Source organism: Eschrichtius robustus, chromosome 1 (assembly GCF_028021215.1).
Source record: "Eschrichtius robustus isolate mEscRob2 chromosome 1, mEscRob2.pri, whole genome shotgun sequence".
In the NCBI taxonomy this organism is placed as follows: domain Eukaryota; kingdom Metazoa; phylum Chordata; class Mammalia; order Artiodactyla; family Eschrichtiidae; genus Eschrichtius; species Eschrichtius robustus.
In genome coordinates, this window is record NC_090824.1 from 48534977 (window position 1) to 48547868 (window position 12892).

At 39.2% G+C, this 12892-nt stretch overlaps 1 protein-coding gene across 1 annotated transcript in view; it reads right to left on the bottom strand.

Moving 5' to 3' along the window:
* GNG2 (G protein subunit gamma 2) overlaps nt 1-12892 on the bottom strand; it is a 129162-nt gene that overhangs the window by 95645 nt on the left and 20625 nt on the right. Inside the window, exon 2 of the mRNA XM_068545501.1 lies at nt 11799-11839. The gene's annotated coding sequence lies outside the window, so the exon portion shown is untranslated. The remainder of the gene's footprint in view (nt 1-11798; nt 11840-12892) is intronic.

Genomic DNA, 12892 nt, shown 5'->3' on the forward strand with positions numbered 1-12892 from the left:
TCTTTCACTTAGTATAATGTTTTCAAGGTTCATCTATATTGTAGTATTGAATCAGTACTTCCTTTTTATGGCAAATAATATTCCATTGTATAGATATACCATAATTTTATCCATTCGTCAGTCAATGGGCATTTGGCTTGCTAATTAATGATAAAGAACAAAAGAAAGTCTAGAAAGCAGAAGGAATTGGCCTTCAGCTCAGAAACTCAACCTAAGCCCTGGACTAAGAGACAATTACTGTGATACCTGCATTTATACCCCATTCTTGTAAACCACGCTATTCCTAGAGACTGTTATGAGAAATATCAGCTGTGGTAACACGGATAAGAAATTTTTTTTCTTATACTATTAGGGAGGGAAGAAGAAGGGAAACAGAATTAAAACATAATTGAGTAATATCCTTTCATAGGTGAGCAGATAAACAAATTGTGGCATACCAATATTCTGGAATACTACTCAGTAATAAAAGGAATAACATATTGATACATACAACATGGATGCATCACCACATAATTCTGCTGAGCAAAAGAGGCCAGACAAAAGTGAATACATAATATATAACTGCATTTACATAAAACTCTAGAACATGCAAACTCTTCTAGAGTGACAGAAAGCAGATCAGTGGTTGCCTGAAGATGGGAAAGGAGAAGAAGAGATTGTTATTGGGCATGAGGAAACTTTTGGATGGGTTTGTTCATTATTTTGATTGTGGCTATGCTTTCATGGATGTATGCAGCCAATATTCATCAACTTTATATACATATCATTTATTGTATGTCCATTATATTTTATGTCAATTATATCTCAATAGAGCTGTAAAGAAACACTGTTTTTTAAAAAGTAAGTACACCTCCCCCAAAAAAGTGTTTGAATATGTGGAAAACACTGCCTTTATTTTGCATATATGGTTTCAATTAATTTTGTAACAAGTTAAATTACTCTCATTTTACACACAAGGAAATTTGAGATTGAGAAAGCACAGAAATTTGCCAAGATGTTCACAGTCAGTACCAGGCTGAGATCTCAAAGTCCATTCCCTTTTCACTACACCACACTGCCTCTCACTGTTTCTGTTATAGACCCAACTCTTTGTTCTGGAATCCTTGGGTCCCAGCATTTCCCAAGTCAGGGAATTTTCTGGTCCACAGAAGTTTATGCTTTAGGGTGGTATTCCAAGTTTGTTTTCTTTTGCCTATCATTTTATGTTGCCACAAATACCTCTCTAATTATGGGGATTTATCCGATTCAGTTGATTGATTCATTCTCAGTGGATCAGAGTAGTTAATCTGGATTAGATCAAGGCAAGTAATCCTGGTCCCTAGATCAAAGGAGTGAAAATAATTCATCTGAGATTAAAAGCAAGCTGGACAAAACCAAAAACTGGCTACTCAACCCACCAGAAGTGGACATTGCACTTCTCTGGGACAGTAGTCACTCCTTTGATTATGGGAGGCCCACAAATGTGGACTATTCAGAGTTGCTCTGAGGTATCTAATCACTTTTTACCACCCCTTCCCCTAAACTTGAACTTCAAGTCGAGGTTGCCATCTAAGTCTGAGCAGGACAAGCACTAGGGTGGTTTTGTCACCTCTGTACCTCCTCCAGATCGTGCTTCATCACACAAACAAGGGAATGCTCTCCAAATGCTACCAATCGCATTTGGGTCCATTTGAATATGGACCATGAACTTGATTAAATACAATTAATGAAAAAGTGAACGTTGGTTAAAACAATTTTTTTTTTTGATAAGACAGCTAGATTTGGGAGAGAAAGGGGTACTATTTCTTTCATGCAAGACTTTCACAATGATGAAGGTTAACTGTGCCGGATACCTTTCATTTGCCCCTCCAAACCCATTCTCCATCCTGTACTACCCGGCTCTACACCCTAGGAGACTGAACTACAGACTCAGAGGCAGGCTTCCTTGTTGTCTTCCAGTTAGGTATGGTCAATGGGGAGCATAAGCAGATAGAAGGAAAGAGGAGAAGCATTTCAGGGTATTTGTTTCCTGGCATCCCTTCCTGCAGGGTCATTATAAGCTGGCTACAGCCCTTTCCTGGAGGTCACAGCTCCACTGAGGAGGGTTCTCTCCTCCCAGCCCTCATCCCTTCCTGTCTACGGGTGGTAAAGGAGCCCTGAAAAAAGTACACTCTCCCTTGCAGTTTCCCTATACTCTGCTCACGTCCTTGTAAATATTCTCTTTATTAAGCTCTCCTAAAATTAATTGATTTGAGGATGCCAACTGTTTTCAGTACGGTTGACATTTTCTGAGGGTTAAGAGCATGCTTATCCAGAAAATGAACTTATTCCAAGTCCTCCATTTATACAAAAACACTGACATTCATGGGGTTGATATCAAGCCCAGACAAAGATAAACAATGGCTAGGTGAGATGTGGAGTGGGGTGGTCAAACAGCACTGATTCAACCTTCCTGCCTCGGAGATTTTGTAAGGCAAAGGTTTAGATTTGCAAGAACAGTGAAAGTGGTGGATATATTTCTCAGATTTTAAACTGTGAGAGATGTAAGACATTCAGGTTGCTATATCATGCTTCTTTATGCTTACAGATCATGTTTCTGTGGTGACTTTGACCTTTTTGCACATGCTATTCTATTTAGATTGAGACTTTAAACCACTTTTTTTTTGGTTTTAATGATCAAATATGAAGAAAGATATGTTTGCTACAATAAAAACTGCCTAAATGGCAAATCTAAGAAAGAGAACAAATTTCTGTTCTGTGCCATCTGTTTTCTCTCACGGAGAGATGTTATCATATATAGTGAAAAATGCTGTAGAAGTGAAGTGACGCTTCCTGTGTCATGCATAAGATGTAATTTCAAGTACATTTTGGTTACTTAGAGTTTATATATCAAAGATATAAGTCCATTAAGGTAAAAGATGGATTTTGATCCTATCTAAGCCCAAAATAACTAACCTCCCATCCCAAGAATCGCCTCAACTATATCATTCCCAAATGAAGTACTAAAAATAGAATAGCCACTTTAAGGTTGATTTTCTTTGATGATGCCAAAATGTCATTTATAAATCTGTAAAGTTCTTTTAAGTGAAAAAGCTAAAATGTTGAGATATTAATATGATGTGTTTATTTTTGTTTGGTTTGTGTTACTGTGTGTCTGTTTACCATAGATTAGGACAGGAGATAGAAAAAGGAATTCACTGAATTAACCTGAGCCAGTGAGGTAAGATCTATCCCAGTATTTATGGTGGGTATCTATTAGAACTTAAGAGTATATGAAAGGGGATACCCAAAGAAAATCTGGGAACTCTGGCAGCTTTCATTTACTTCGGCACAATACCAGATGGCTCTTACAAAGCTCTCACTTCCTATTTTCCAAATGATTGGTAATTTCATTCTTTCAACTTTTCCTAGTTCAGTGCAACATATTAATGAATAATACCATCTTGCATTTGTACAGCGTTTTACAATGTACAAAGTACTTTCCTATTCATTATCTCAACTCATCTTTACAGTAGTTCAGATATACAGTACTTCAGGGAAAATATTAAAACCCCCATTTTACAGATGAGGAAACTAAGGCCCAAAGATATCACACAGGATTCCTTTAGTAGCAACTTGGCTTAGGTTAGGTAAAAAATGGGAATATATTGGCTCACGTCAACTGGATTGATGGACTCCAATTCTCACTGGGCTATCTCTTTCCTTCCCTTTATCGCTCTTTCTCTCTCTCTCTTTTGCTCCCCCTTTGTGCATCAGACTTTACTCTCTCAACAGACTGAAACATGGCCTTACATGATTCTTACTACCTTGAGACTAGAAAGGATGGGACCTCTCCTCCCTCCACTTGAGTTGGAAAATTCCAGAGAAAGAATCTATTGGCCCTTGCTGGGTTGCATGCCCACCCTTCAAACCAACTCCTGTAGTATGGTGATGAAATACTATGGCGTCCCCAGCTTTAGTCAAGTCCCCATCTGGCCAGTACTACCCAAACAAATAGAACAGGAATAGACATAGCCAGTGAGGAAACTGTGAGGAGGGCATACGGACTGCATTAAACAACTTGCCCAAGGAGCAGAATCAGAACAACTTCTAACTGGATCTTCAGACTGCAAGCCTCCCCTTTGCTTCCAGCCTCCCACTACAGGGACCACAGTGGTGTTACCGAGCCCCTCTCTTCTTCATGGTTGCCAGTGTGGTCTGGTTCAAGGCTAGAACTTGGAAAAGACTTGATTCTCGTCCCGATCCTGTCACTCGTCAGCTGTGTTCATGGGCAAGTTACCTAACCTCTGGGAACCACAGCTTCCTCCTTTGTAAAATAAACAACTTCTGTGTCACAGGGTCATCAAAAGGATAAAGGGAGATAACGTACTCCAGATGACTTTGAAAATGATGAAGAACTACCTTAAGGTTTATTACTTACATTCTGTATGTAACTCTTACAGAAGCTAGAATTCACAGTAACAGTCTTCAGTTGTCACCCTCCCTACCACCAGCCCTCTGTTGGCATCACTTTGGTTCTGACATTTTTACTCTTTCGGTTTTAAAAAAGCACATGTCAAAAATAAGCATCAAATGGTGTCTCAAAATGAAGAGATTTGGTCCAGAAGAGAAATTTACGAACAGACGGTTTAATGGCACTTATCATACTCACATTTCAATACAGATTAACCAGGAGATGGAAAATTTCTGGAGGGCACACAAGATACTATTAACAGTGGTTATCTCTAGGGAGTGGGCTAAGAGTTGATGTTTGGAAAGAAACTTCTCTTTTTCATTTATTCCTGTGTCTACTACTTGAATTTTTAAAAATCTCACATATACATTCCTTTCATAATTAAAAAAAACTAATTAAAAAATTAAAAGCTTAGTTATCAGAGAAAAGGAATATAGTATATACCTAGAATAGTGTCTGACACTTAAAAAGCTTTCAATACATTCTGGCTTATTAATCAAACTAGGTATTTCTAGTTACCACCTATCCAACAAAGTAAAATCAACTTCACTAGAATAAAGGCCACCTCTCATCTCTGTGAATGTACATTTTCCATTAATCACATTGTGAGAAATGCTCATTACCACCTGCTGAGGATATGGTTTTAAACTCTTACACCTTCACACACCAAAACTGAAACCTACTTTCTTAACATCCAATTATAAAACACAGTACATTTGGCTACCTCTCCACTCTATTACTGCTGTTCTTGTAAGCACATTGATTAACATCAGACAGAGCATGCTGGGGTTCTAGGAACCATTCTATCTTACGGCTGGGGCTTTGCACGATATTTTCTAAGAAATTAAAGGTTACATGGCAGCATATGCCAAAGCTAAAAGACAGATTTAAACAGCATTTAAAAAATGATGCAATGGCTATGAAGTTTGGATGCTGTGCACCAGTTAAGTGCTATACTGGTTGCCTAGTTACATCTCTGCAAAAGGCCAAAAAAGTTGTCTCTAAATCTAGAAGTAATTAAAAACCTTAAAGTTTCACCATTAAACCAATGATTATGTGTGAAACCCTATGCAGTCATCCTTTAAAATAAGTGCCCGTCAGACTTTGATCAGGTGGTAGCCCTTGGGAATGTCCAAGGAGATATTTTAATAAAAGACATTTCTATATATGAAATTTTTTACCATGCTCACATTTCATTAAAGTTACCACAACTGGACTCTTTCTGTTTTGTCATACCCAATTGCAGTCTGCTACTAGAGGATATTAAAAAAACTTTCCAACCTAGTTGACATAACTTCTATCCCATGAGAGGTGGAAAAAAGTCCAGTGTTTTAAATTATTAAACTTAAAAAAATTTTTTTTATTGCAATCAGCTTTGCAAATTATAGGACAGTTTATAATCCAGTAACAAAAACTATGCATCTTAATACTAACAACTAGTGTCTTAACTCTATGAAATTTCCTGATTGGTTCTGCCTGGCAGACACTTTTAAGTCCAAATATCTTCTCCCAGTAATGGGACAGGACGAACAACAATTTTGGTCTAGAAATTTAAAAACATGAGTGTATTAAAATGGATGAGACTTCCTCCAGAATTTGAAGATAGGGAGAAACAGTCTTTTTTTTTTTTCTTCCTCTTGAAGTTCAACATTTTTTTTTTGAGGTAAAATTCACAAAACATGAAATTTATCATTAACCACTTTAAAGTGTACAATTCAACGGCATTTAGTACATTTACGATGTCACGTAGCCATCATCCCTATTTAGTTTCAAGACATTTCTATTACCCTAGAAGAAACCCTGCACCAGAGTAGCTGGGATCATTTGGATCTCCTATTTACATTTACTCTGTAATTTCTCTTTGGAAAGGAGTAAAAGAATCTGAGTTTAAACAACAGCAAAAGGATTTCATCTCCTTTCATTTCTTCTGGAGCTTGTTTGATTCACAAAAAAAAAACAGCTGAGGTTCAAAGCTGAAAGGAGGCTAGTCTTAAAAAAATGAAACCAGGATTGAGAGTCCTAGAAGGAAGGAACCCCAAAAAGGGATTGACAAGAATATCAGAATAACTCACAATCTATCCAAGCCCTATCCTCATCAGAAACCCAGATCTTACCTCCAAGACTGATAGTACTCAATCTTTTTTTTTGGAAGAAAAAAAAAAAAAGAATTGAAAGAGAATTCCTTGTACCTACCAACTAGAACAGTTTAAAGATAGTAAAGAAACATTAAAAAAATATATATATATATATATTGCCAGCTCCTAAAAGTCAAAGCCTATTCTAGGGAAGCTAATGCACTGCCCTTTCAAGTACACTTACAATCTCTTTGTCCCAGTGGCTTAGAGAATAAAAATCTCCAAATGAAGGCCACAGAAATGTAAGAAATGAGGCTCCTTCTGTATTCCTGTTTTCCTAGTCTGGCTTTGCTGTGGGTGAGGGCAGGGCAGAGCGTTATGGAAGCACGGAGGAAGGGCTGAGTACGAATCTTCACCCAGATGCAGCCACTTACTTACATCAGGGTAAGTAGCTCATGCTCTACCACTGGGAGTCAGAGAGCACCAACCTCTTAGAGCTGGATAAGGCTCCAAGACATGATCCTCTCCAATCCCCTCCCCTTGGGCATCAAGATAGTCTTCCTAATACTTATCTATTCTTGAACATTCTGTGCTGTCTCTTAGCGGGGGAGAAGTTCAATTTTGTTATACAAAAGGCAGGATTCAAACTAAGAGAGCACCATGCTGCTTTGGCAAACTTGTAATTTCCATACATGCTGACATGCCGAAAAAGATTCAATGAGGTTCTGTGGTCACCTCAATAAGAAAGCTATTAAAGCTGTGATCATCAGAGATGCCAGTAACACTGGGGGATTAAAAGAGTGGGCCATGAAATCTAATAACACTTTATAAATGTTGCTGGTTCTTCTGAGTTGGTTTCGGGCAAACATGTATATGTGGATACAGATTTTTCCAGAGTTAGATTCACCCTTATCCTCAGCCCAAACCCTGGAGGTTACTGTCATTATTTCATTCAATCAGATTTTCTATTTTCACAATTCAACGGCATGACAGTCACTTTCCGCTAGAGCTGTTTTTAGACATCTAGGCCCCCAACTGTCCCAAATTACTCAGAACTCCAGGAGTTGTAGCACTGAAGCTCCCAAGTCCCAGGTAACCCCCCAGTCTTAGACAAATCAGGATGCTTTGTTACTCTAGAGCTAGCCCTAAGTTTGGCCTTCAGATCTGTATTGCTGACCTGTCTTGAAGTGGATAAAAAGGGGACTCGCTACAAAAATAGCTGCAACATTTAAAATCTCCATCAAAAATTTCTGGCTAGGGACCTCCCTGGTGGTGCAGTGGTTGAGAACCTGCCTGCCAATGCAGGGGACACGGGTTCGAGCCCTGGTCTGGGAAGATCCCACATGCCGCGGAGCAACTAAGCCCGTGAGCCACAACTACTGAGCCTGCGCTCCAGAGCCCACGAGCCACAACTACTGAGCCCATGTGCCACAACTGCTGAAGCCCGTGTGCCTAAAGCCTGTGCTCCACCACAAGAGAAGCCACCGCAATGAGAAGCCTGCGCACCGCAACGAAGAGTAGCCCCTGCTCGCCGCAACTAGAGAAAGCCCGCACACAGCAATGAAGACCCAACGCAGCCAAAAATAAATAAATAAAATATAAATAAATTTAAAAAAAAATTCTGGCTATATTCTACCCTGGAGATGGTTTTTAAAAAATAACCCAGTGATCCATTTCATTCACTAGGCGAGCAATGGTTTCTTACTTTGTGGGGATGACTTACCTAATGTATAGTGGAAATTAAACCATACTTAGAAATTAGCTATAATAAATACCACTACAGTAAGGTTCTAAAATATTATGTTATTTTTCCCTCCAACTTCCACATGTTAGAGCCTAATAAATAAAGCATAATGTGACAGGCAGACATAACAGCATAAAATAAAAATCTCACATTTCTTTGGTGCCATTCAAAGACCTTGGAACCTGCACACTGTAGGCAAACTCTCCAGAGTTGGAGAAATGCCAAAAGCAGCATGCTCTCTAGAGGCCACACCCATAGTACCAGAAAGTCTGGCCAAGGAAGGAGACATTGGACTTCAACCTGTCCACTTGATCCAATGCCAAATACTCCAAGAAAACTAAAAGCCTTCGGTGCCTGTATTTACAAACAGGTTTTGCAGAGTCAAGACAAGAACTTGCTTCATTAACTTGGGAACCCTAAACCTTCTCAACCCTATACAATGAAATGTAAGATAATCCTATCTCTGCTACTTGAGGCATTTCTACCTTTCTGAACAATTAATCTCTTTTACTTTGTAGTAGGCAGAATAATAGCCCCCAAATAACTCCATGCCCTAATCCCTGGAACCTGTGAATATATAAACTTATGTGGAAAAAGGGACTTTGAAGATATGATTAAATTAAGGACCTTGGGATGGGGAGAGTATCTTGTATTATCTAGGTGTGCCAAATCTTATCACATGGCTCCTTAAAGTCAAAGAACATTTCCTGGCTCAGTTCAGAGGAATGAATATGGTGGAAAGACATACGGAGATGCAAGGCTATTGGCTTTGAAAATGGAGGAAAGGGGACTCTAGAATTCTTCCCTAGAGCCTCCAGAAAGGAACACAGCTCTGTCAATACTTTGACTTTAGACCAGTGAGATCACTACAGAATCTAACTTGCAGAACTGTAAGATAACATATCTGTATTTAGTGGATTTGTTTTAATCCACCAAGTTTGTTACAATTTGTTACAGCAGCAAACAAGAAACGAATACATCCTTCATCACTGCTGTTCAATTTGCATAATGCCTTAGCAGTATTTTGCTTTAAATCTCAATATTTGACCATTTCTTGCTTAGTGTTTAATTTGCTTCTCTGTACAGACATAAAAAATAGATTCGGTACTAGAACAAATATGCTCAAAATCCAACAGTGCAAAACAATATTTCCTTTTACATGTCTATTTTGTTTAGTTTCTTTCTTTAGTTTTTTAGCACAGAGACCACTTACATAAGGAACTACTTTGCATAACCGAAACCAGTAATTTTGCATGAAGCAAAAATGCTTGTAGGTAAGAGTAAAATGACAAACAACCTCTTTAAAGGTGTGTAACGACACAGTAGTTCTCAATGTCTCCTTAGGGCACTCTGGATACCATGACGGCTGGAAGATGCCACTGGCCTTTTGTGAGCCAAGGACAGGGATACCAAAGAATACAAGGAAGAATTGCCCCATTCAATGTGTCAGCAACCCGCACTGAGAAACTCTGCTTGGATTGATTTGAAACATTTAAGTACAGTGACTAGTATGAAAGAAATCAACACCAACATCAGACAGAGAACATGAAAAACTTATTTTAAAAGCCTTCATTATTAATAATATTTGGTAGAGTGTAGGGATGGCTTAGCCCTCACCTGAAAGGTATTAAGTACTTAACTCCAAAAGAACCTCATTATGGGGTCGCAAAAGCTATACATGGCATTAAAAGCACACACCCCCACAGGCCTTCCTTCTACTAAGCTCTAGACCAGAGATTCTCAATCGTGACTACACATTGTAATCACCTGGGGAGCTCTTATAAACTACAGATGTTCAGACCCCTCCCCAAGCGATTCTGACTCAAGTGGTCTGGGTAGGGTTTACATATCGGTGCTTTCAAACACTTCCCTGGAGATTCTGATGTGCACCCAGGACTGAGAATCACTGCTCTGTACCATCCATGCGCAGTCTACTGGGCATATCCGTCTGGATGTGGCCACTCCACAGATTTGAATCTGTTCCTCTCTTCCTGTATCTGTAGCCCAGTTATCGTCACCCACTGAATTTCCCAAAAGAGAAATTGGGGAGTTTTTCTAAATATCCTCCTCTCCTTCATCTTCAATTAGCAATTTCATCAGTTCTCCCATATCCAGCCCATCATTTGCAAATCCAAGACGTCTACTGGTCTCCCTTCCATTAGTTGTTCTCTACTTTTTCTCCTAAGAAGGTTTTGATACTAGTAAATACTAAATATTGGCTGAATGAGTACATGGTTAAATGGCTAGCTTGTGCAAAGTAAGTTAGGTTAAAAGCAGGTTTTATTTTTTATTTGCATTTTGCTGTAGCCACTAAATAGTTGTATAAACAATTAAAAATCCAACAGCCAAATTCAAGCCATCATCATATAATCCAACACTCCAATGGGAAAAGAAGAGAAGGGGTGGAGGTATAAATGAAACAATACTGGTCATGAGTTATAATTGTTAAAATTGAGTGATAGGGATATGGAAGTTCATTATATTATCCTCTCTATTTGCTATATGCTTGAAATTTATCAGAATGAAGTTAATTTTTAAATGGGGGGAAGGACTTCCCTGGTGGTGCAGTGGTTAAGAATCCACCTGCCAATGCAGGGGACATGGGTTCGAGCCCTGGTCTGGGAAGATCCCACACCCCGTGGAGCAATTAAGCCCAGGCGCCACAATCACTGAGCCTGAGCTCTAGAACCCGGGAACCACAACTACTGAGCCCTCGTGCCACAACTACTGAAGCCCACGTGCCTAGAGCCCATGCTCCACAACAAGAGAAGCCACCACAATGAGAAGCCCGCGCACCACAACGAAGAGTAGCCCCCGCTCGCCGCAACTAGAGAAAACTCATGCGCAGCAACGAAGACCCAACGCAGCCAAAAAATAAATAAATAAATAAATAAATAAAATAAAGTAAAATAAAATGGGGGGCAGTCCACGTCAGGACTAAAGGAAACTGCATCTTGGTTGGGGAGAGAAAACACATTATCACCTGTCTCAGCAATATGGTGTCCTTTCAAGTCTACAGCTAGATTCAAATGGCTTTACTCAGTTTCAAAAGCCAAGTCTGTTTCTTCAAGAAGAAACCCCACCAGTATTAAATTGACCTTTTATTGTGACTGTTGTTGCTGCTGAAAAAGCCCTTATAATATCTACAACCAATCTCTTAAGAACAGGGTTTACACTTCTGTGGTCTAATCTACTCTGACATCTGTCTTTCACTGTCCTCAATGGCTGCCACCAATTAATCATGTTCGGTGCCATAGAGACACATTTTGTTAAGGCAGTGACCTCAAAGACTTCCAAACTCAGGTTTTTAGAAGAAAATGGGTGAAATCTGAGTGAGAAATCTGATTTTTAACTATCATTAAGGAAAGCCATTTTTTTTTTCCTTTAAATCCTAAAGTCATGTCAATATTGCTAAAGACTACGAATGTTTCTTTTTGATCAACATCACATGTTAAATGCTTTCATCTCTAGGCTTAAGATTTTTCTTTAACTCTTAAAGTTCTGATTAGATTTAAGATCCTAGAAGAAAATATTTCAGAATTCTTACCTCTTCAGTTCCCAAAGGCTGAGGCTCACTGGCAGATCTGGCTGTTGAGAAAGCAGAGAGGAGAATGTATTGGTTTTATTTAAAAAAAAAAAAAAAAAAGGAGAAATAACATGATACATAAAAGCTGAACAAGCAAATAAATGTTTCTGTAAAAAGGGTTTGGTGGTGATGGCTGAATAGCTCAAAGGGCAGAGGGGCTCACAGGTTTACCTTTCTGAGCCAAAAAACAAACATTTTGTTAACTCTTTTTCTTTGAAGAAACATATTTGTGAAAATAGGAGTCGCTTTCTTTGTGACCTTCCCTAACCTGCAAGAAAACATGAAAATACCAAGTCGGCTTGGGAACCGAGGGCAAGCACAGTTCTTGGTGACAGAGGCTGTGTACCGGTGAGATGAATAAGAACAAGCTTTCCTCCTGACCTAACTTGATTAGCTCCCAGCAGGACCAAAGTGCCAGATACACTCTTTCTCCAGGTGTTAGGGACAGAGGTGGGGCTCCATTCGTGTATATCTAACCCTTTAAGAGGGTAGATTGGACAAGTTAATGGTTAAAAAACATCGTTAGCATCCAAAGCTGAAGGCTGTTTAGAAGTAGAAACACCTATACCCTTAGCCACTAATGACCTTTGAGTATGCTGAACAGAGTTGGCCTAATTCTGCCTAGTGCAGAGTGTGGTTCATATCTAAGAAAGTTCCTGTCTTTACTTCTGAAAAGATATCCGGCAGCCAGCTCAAAGGGAACTGCCTAAGCCTCAGGGAATGCTTTACCATTCATATTTCGCTGTGTCTCAGAACTAAGAGTTACTTAGCATCTAGAGTATTATGACTGAGGGTGGAAATCAAATTCACGTTGGGCCCTGAGACCAAATGAACATCAGCGTCTCTAGAGATCTCCCATTGCTTAAGACTGGCACGTGTGCTAGAATCTCAGCCCAACTGATTATATTCCCAGATGACTATAAGGGACCATATGTTTTTAAATGAGCCAACATTATTAGAAAACCATTATCTCATGATTAATGACAGCAAAGGAAACAAAAACAAGCCAAGGGCAGAAAACAACCTATTTTCAGAGAATAAACCCTAGGGATAAC